We start from the raw sequence: 7,820 nt of genomic DNA on the forward strand, positions 1-7,820 counted from the left end.
TGTGGCACAGGAGAGACTCTGTTCCCTCGATAGACTGAGTATCGATTGTCTGGAGGGTGGAAACCTGATTGGCGTCCAGATTGTGTCTCACTGTGGTTTGTTGGAGTTGGGTGGTGGGGGGAGGAATGTTTTGCAAGGTTTTCATTTGGATCTTTGTGTGGTTTTTTTTCCCTTCTTTAGTTTTCTCTTTTCTTTTGTAGTAGTAGCTTAATAAAGTTTTTTTCTGTTATTAAGCTTGGGCCTGCTTTGCTCTGTTCTAGATTCCACTTCACAGCATTCAAGGGAGGGATCACATTTTCATGGGGGCACTGGCATTGTGCCAGTGTCAAACCATGACAACTACTTCATTTGATTGTGGAAGATCATGAAATCTAATTTACTGTGATATATTTGTAGAAATTAAAATGAAAGAAGCTACCAACTTTGAACCGTTATAGTTCCTTGAAAACCTTATATGAGGGTTGGTAACATGAGTGTTAAAAACAGTTATTCCACAGATTAGGAGTTCCTTGCCTCAATCTTTTCTCCGCGTCGTCTTTTACATTTTCTTGCTTCCTTGCATACTCTTCTCCCAAAACTCTGGTTTTTTCTTGTCTTTAAATTTTCTTGAGTCCCACTGAGTACAAGAAAATACAAAAATTTTTTTTTTCCTTTTAAGCTTTCCCTTTTCTATATTTCCTTTAGAGGAGGAACAGCTTAAGCTCTTAGTTTTGTGAAAGATCATGCAAAGGTACTTTTCATTAAAATAAGTTATCCTGTTTTACTGAAAGTTTTGTTCCCATGAAATCACACTGCTTCTGTGGCTTAAAAATATTCAGGAATGAGCAGTAACAAACTGCAAATGACGAAAATAATATTAAGCCTTTTTTTCATATTTAATTCAATCTAGCTGAATAAAATATGTGCAAGTTTTAATATCTTCGTTTTCTTCTAGTGGAATAACTGGGATTTTCTTGAAACAAGGTTCCAAACTGCAGGTATGTATAAATCAAGTAACGTCTGGTATTTTAAACCTGGTTCTTTACTTTCTCTTAGTTTTTGCCCTTGTCTCTCATTAGACAAATTTTTCCTGACTCATACATTCTCTTCTCATGGCAGGTTTTTATAGGGAATCTCTGTAGTGATTCACATTTGCTAAAAAGCTCCAGAGTGGTGAGCAGGGAACAGACTCCCCTTATTCAACACAGAACATGCTCAAAGTGTGAGACACAAGCCCAAATGCAAGCTTTTAAAACCATGCCAGTGATGATACCAACTCCTTCTGTGCCTAATTTAGTGTCACTCCACCATGGTTCCTTAAGTGACAGCCTTCTCACTATCTATCACCACAGCCAAATCCAGAACTAGGGGTAGAAGACATAACTGTTCTTTGTGCAGTGCCTGTAGCCATGGTTAAGAATAATCCACATCACCTTTTGAAGTATCTCACATAAAATAACCAAGGCAAAATGACAGAATATCCCAGGCCATGTGTCCAAGAATTTGCTAATACTACCATTCCAATACTTCTGCTATAGGACTTTTATTCTGTATTATATGCATTTCCATTAACTTTTCACACTTTTTCCCTTCTCTTCTCTTTGAATGATAGAAAGAGAAAGAAAGAGAATTTATATGGCCTGAGTGCCCTGAAGTAATTAATCTGAAAAAAATACAAATACCTGCCTCCTCTTTTGAATAAAAAACAAACAAAAAAATCAAACATAAGAAAATTGAATGTGTTTGCAGTACACTATCTTAACTCCCCTACTTTTTATTTTTAATTTCAGAATTTTTTCTCTCAAAAAAAAAAAAATCACTGTTAGCCAGGAAAACAAATTCTTCACTGCTGTCATTGAAGAATGCTGCATAATTTCATTCAAAAATCCACAATCTCCTTTTTTTCCCCTTACCAAAGTCTTCTGAGATGCCAGATGAACACCTTTTCCTTCAAGCTCCCTCAAGAAAGGGATAACTGAAATAAAATGCTCATTCAGCCAAAAGCAGAAATATTTCTATTTGGAAATGAAAACCTGTACTGTCTGTCTTTGTGTGTTACTTTTAGGTTTATTAAACATAAGTCTGTAAAACACTTTTAGCAGGCATAAGCTTTGGAATATAATAAATCAGGAGTATAACAGTGGTCTCACAGCATGAACATGGAAAATTATGTCATCCAGATAATATAAATAGTTTGAAAATAGCACCAGACACAAGGAAGATTGCTGTGGAATAGTAGTTATAATTTTGAAGGGCAGAGATGTGTAGTTTCTGCTAGAGGCAAGAACCTGAAAGTGATTTATCAATACCAAAGAACTGCTATGAAAAATTGTTATTTCTTCCCTCCATCAAAAAGCTAGTTGAAACAATTGTCAGTGAACTGGTAATAACTTGCCCTGCAGAGACATGTCACAGTGGGGTTTGGTCTTCATCTCTCTCCTCCAAAATATATCAGATTTTAATTGCTGATGAGAAAAATTCTATAGGCAAAATTGAAAAGGCCCTTGCTACTTGCCTTTCCTACTTTCTTAATCTTTACTACTCTTATAGGAGTATGCAGCATCTAAACTTAAACTCTTCTAATACCAAGAAATTAGCATTTCAATAGTACAAAAATGAAACTTTTTTTTCTGGTATTTTGCTGTTAAAATCACTGAAATTATTATATTCCCATCAGTTCCCCCAGCACACACACAAATGGAAAACTTATTCAAGCATCTCTTTGATTGAGCAGCTATTCACAATAATAAAGTTTCGTCAGAATGAATTGGACTATTTGCATTTATTAAATAATTTAGAATCTTCCTATTGCTAATCTAGCATAGGTAAGAGAAATCATTTGATTTAAAATAGAGCAATAATAAAGGTTTTTATAAGGAATGTGTGATATATTGTCATGGCTTAACTCCAGCCAGCAACTAAATACCATACAGCCAGTCTTTCACTCCCTCATCATTGGAACTGAGGAGACTAAATGCCAGAAAACCTATGGGTTGAGATGAAGACATTTAAGAGAAATCAGAAGTCATGCATCCAAGTAAAGCAAAACAAGGAATTAAATCACTCCTTCCCAAGAGCAGGCAGATGTTCAGCCTTCTCCAGGACAGCACAGTCCCATAAAATGTAACAGTTACTTGGGAAGACAAAAACCATAATTCCAAATGTTTTCACTTTTTCTTTCTTTCCCCCATCTTTATACAGTGAGCATGATGTCATATGGTCTGAAAAATTCCTTTGCTCCCGGCTGTGTCTCCTCCCAACTTCCCATGGAGCTCCAGCTCTCTCACGAGTGTGGAAGTACAAAAAGCTGAAAAGACCTTGGCTCTGTGTAAGCCCTTCTCAGCAACAGCAAAAACACTTCTACATTATCAACCCGGTGTTCAGCACAAATCCTGATTGGATTGCTTCAAAAATGAAAGTGATGTCTGTAATGCAATTAGAAAACAAAAGTATAATTGAAAATAGGAAAGTAAAGAAGGAAAAGTATAATTGGACACCTTTGTCTGTGTGGTCACAATAGGATAATAGATTTCCTCTGTGCATTAAAGGATGTTTATTTTAAGACAAATAATAATTGCATACTATGCTCAGTCAGAGAAGTCTTGAGTCTCTGGCTGCCACATATGCCCAGATATCCCAGATAATTTAGACCATTCTTTCAAAGGATGTTCACTTTATCTTAAGGTGATATGACATGTGGCTGGTCATTCCAGCATCAACTGATAGAATCACACATTTAAAAGTATGGATATCTCCTTTACAAACAAAAACTACATTTGGATACATTTAATTTAAGTCCATGTAGTTAGCATCTTCTGCTCTTCCGTTAAAAAACAGGTACACAGGGAAAAAAAGGGTGTTTTGCTCTAGATTGGTGTTTTTTATCACAGATGTTTGGGAAACAATTTTTAACTAATGGATTGAACACTTTAAAAAAACACATAAATGCAAGCAGCAAGGTATACCTCTGAGCAAAAGAATCTGGGAGCAGAAGAATTTGAATAAAAGAAAGAACTAAAAGCTGATAATTTGTGAAAAAGTCCTCTGCTCCAGCATCTGGTTTTTCAGCCAATATTAAGAAATATTGATAATATTGTCATTTTGCAAGTGGTTATCAGAGACCTGCCCTAATGTCCATTGATTTTTTTCCTCTATTAATTCTGACCATCTTCTATAATGTGACCTAGCTGTCCAAAACCAATTTGTTTACAATGGATAAACAGCAAAACATATGTAAAATCCTTTTAAAAGCAAAAAAATAATTCTTCAAAAATTACAAAGCCTAAAAGACCCAGGAAAGGTAACAAACAAAAATTTAGATAATGCAGTTAATATTTCTGTGAACATCTGCAGTCCATCCTAGCATACCATAGAAATTATTTGACTCCTAAATTATATTTTTTTAAAACCACATTTGAGAGTATTTATATATACATATTAATAAAATATAAAAAGCCAGTTTATTAAAATTACTGGATGATTTATGATAAAATATTCATAAATTAATTAAGCATAATTATCATGAAAATATAGACATAATTTAGATGTTAATTAATTTTGATTCCCTTATCTTACAATAGCATATGTGGTATGTCTTGCAGCAAAAAACATTACACTAAAATGTCCTCTGGAATGCAATATATTTTAAAAAATCACAAAGATGCTCAGAAATGCTTTCTAAATACATCTGTCATAATAAGGGCTCCAAAAGCATGCAATTGTCATTATATTTGAAACAATGATATGTATTTAAAAAAAAGGACATTAACCCCTCATTCCAAGTGATCAAGGAAAACTTACCTATTACCAGATATCAGTTACCCAGCTGTACCCTGACATTACTTTTGTCTCAAATCTTTTTCAAAAACTATCTCTATTGCTCCCCTTTGTGCTGTCAGTCATGATGGAATAATGCTTACTAGAAAGTCAGGCGTCCACATTCCCCATAAAGAAATTTGAAATAAACAACATTTCTCAGACTGGAGTTTTGAAAGACATTTCAAAAGTTAATTGAAACTGAGATCTGTAAATAAAGCAAATAATTTTGAAACTTCTTAGCTTCTCAAAATTTCATTTAAAATAAACATTTAAGGGCAATAATATTTATAATCACAAGCACTTTTCTTCTGCAAAAAAGCCAACTGCTATACTTTTGTAAAGGTATCTACTGTGTCTAAACCTCCTGAAAGTATTTGAATCATATTCTGATAGTTCTTAGTTCAGATTGCCAGTTAATAGATTAAAATAATATTCCAGATTTATACATACAGGAGAGATGGGCAGCAAATAGATAATGTTTCCATTTCATTTGCTCTGAACTGGTACCTGAAGAAAGGTGCCAGGTACCTGAAGAAAGGAAGTTTTAAAATAAGTTTAATGGATAAAAATCCATTCTTTGTAGATAAATTTTACTTATGCATTTTCTTAAAGAGTCATCAGCACTTTGACTATTCCTTGATCACATCCTTAGCACAGACAAAGGTCTTATAAGAAATTCACTTTTGTTTGATGTCAATGGATCCACTAATATCCTTATGGCTCTTTATGTGCTCAAATAATTGATTTCCATAAGAACAAGAAGCATTTCTTTCATATGCATTATTAATTGAATATCCAAGCAAAATTATGCACAAGAGAAAAAACCAAAATAAAATAATCTTTCAAAGTAGCATCATCCAAGGTATTTTTATATAAGTTGTAAGGAGTGGGCTATCCACCAGGAGCAGATTACCAGCTAAATGCAGAATGTATCAGTGTCCATAAAAAGAATTAAACTTTAGGGGTGGGAAAGTCATGGATGCATGCAGTAGCACTGCAATGTATTTTATATTCATGCAGATCCAATACATTAAGTATGGTCAGAGGAAATACTTCTTTTTGACCTTGAGGTCTGAAAAATGATAATTCAACTTTTAACCATTTTGCTGCACACTATATTAGGCTACAAGCCAGACATTTCATACTAAATGAGGCTATATTTGCATAGTTGTCAGAATTGGTTCTTTTTTTAAAGATAGGGGTTGGAAGAACATGCTCCTAGGACATATTGTGTATGCAGAAAGAAAGAAATATACTTAATATTTTTAAAGTTGATTTGAGTTTACAAAATGTAAAGTACTCCAAAAATTGTCCTTTTTCAACTTTGCTTCTTTCCTGAAATATTTGAAAGCGCATTTATTTGTGCTATTCTGGCTGAACAAAAAAAAAATTTAGTGTTAAATGACACTTCTTCATTTCCTGCTGTTTCACAATTAATTTTTTCTTATCAATGAGTGTTTCCAAAAAATTGTAATTTGATAACAAGGAGAGCTCAGAAAGTCATTTTAGATAAACTACGAAAGACAGAAAATTATAAAGTGCCACAGAATGAGAAGAACATCTGAACACAAAAGTGGCCTTTCTGATATAATTTATTACAGAGCACTTAAGAAAGTTAACATGAAGGAACATAAAAATTGCTGCAATTGAACAAACTAGTGAACCGGTAAATATAGCATTTCTCTCTTACAGTAACAAGAAAAAAAGACTTTGAACTATATTTTTTCTATTTCCTTCTCCTTCTTCTTCTCCTTCCTTCTCCCTTCCCCATCACTCTCGTTCCACTGGGGAAAGTATAAAAACAACTCAAGGGGATTGAAATCTGGTTTATTTACAAAATAAAAATTCTTATAAAACTTGTTTACACAGATTATGAGTAGCAAAAATTGAAAGAACCCCCTATATTTAAAATTACCAAATTTAACTGACCAGAAATTTTTTTTTTTTTTTTCATTTTAGAAAAAAAATGTGTTATATAGTATCAGGAAAAAAACTTTTTTGCATCTCTAAAGAGTTGAGAAAAATGGAAGAACAGATTCCTTTTTAAGTGTTGCTTAAACTCAAAGCGAATACTTAAAATTACTCAGAATTTGTAAATCAATTTATATTTTTTATATATTTCTTGGTCTTGTGAAAATTTAACAATATTTACCACAATTATGAATTAATACCTAATATGTATTTGAAAAGAAGCATCATTAAAATAATAAATTGCTTGATGTATGGATTTAGATCATGGAAGATAGGAATGAATGAATTATAAAACACAAAATTGGAAATTACAAGTAAAAGTAGAAAAGTTCTGACTACTTAAGGTCACGGAAAGCCGCTTGAAGAGGTTATTTAATCTTTTATGGAAAATCATGAAAACACATTCTACCTGAATGAACTTTTTTCAAGTACTACTCTTGACTATTTTCACTGAGCTTCAGTCTTAATATTCTCAGGTCTAAAAAGAGAAGTGTGATCCACGTACACCTGCTTTCTTCATTTACAGTTATCATTCCTGTAAGTTTACAAAGTATGACACCTGGATCATTGTGAAAATATACTATCCTATCTCTTATCTTCCACTCTAATTTCTTCTTCTTCCTTTCAGGAAAGAGAATGAATCTTGAGTTTGGAGGACCAAGTTGAACAAACACTCCAGAAACGAGGTATGGTCAATCAAAAATTAAATTGAAAAATCCAGAAAATTTGAAATGTAATGACTGCAACAAATTATATTGAGATGAAATTCAGTGTAGAGAAATAGACCAAAACTTTCCAAATTATTCCCATTGAAATCCCTAAAATCAGAAAAGAAAGGTAAGCAGACAGACAGAAATGGAACTAAAGAAATTAAATTTTAAAAAAATTACACAGACTTGAATGAAGCTGGTCATGAGATTCCTACTGATTAGGCCAGGCTGGGATATTTCAAAACCAGGGCAATATCCCTTGAATTCACATTTCACTAATTCATTTTTTTCACAGTGAAAACTAAGTCTTAGTAAAGTGATTTCTAAAGAGAAAAAATAATT

The 7,820-nt window shown here is 33.0% G+C and overlaps 1 long non-coding RNA gene across 1 annotated transcript; it reads left to right on the top strand.

Moving 5' to 3' along the window:
- Positions 1-3,189: 3,189 nt before the first annotated feature.
- On the top strand, positions 3,190-7,483 carry LOC116183313 (uncharacterized). The gene is made up of 3 exons (XR_004147913.1): positions 3,190-3,307; positions 7,245-7,305; positions 7,397-7,483. It is a non-coding gene; the product is annotated as an uncharacterized LOC116183313 (long non-coding RNA).
- Positions 7,484-7,820: the final 337 nt, after the last annotated feature.

Source organism: Lonchura striata, chromosome 1 (assembly GCF_046129695.1).
Source record: "Lonchura striata isolate bLonStr1 chromosome 1, bLonStr1.mat, whole genome shotgun sequence".
Classification (NCBI taxonomy): domain Eukaryota; kingdom Metazoa; phylum Chordata; class Aves; order Passeriformes; family Estrildidae; genus Lonchura; species Lonchura striata.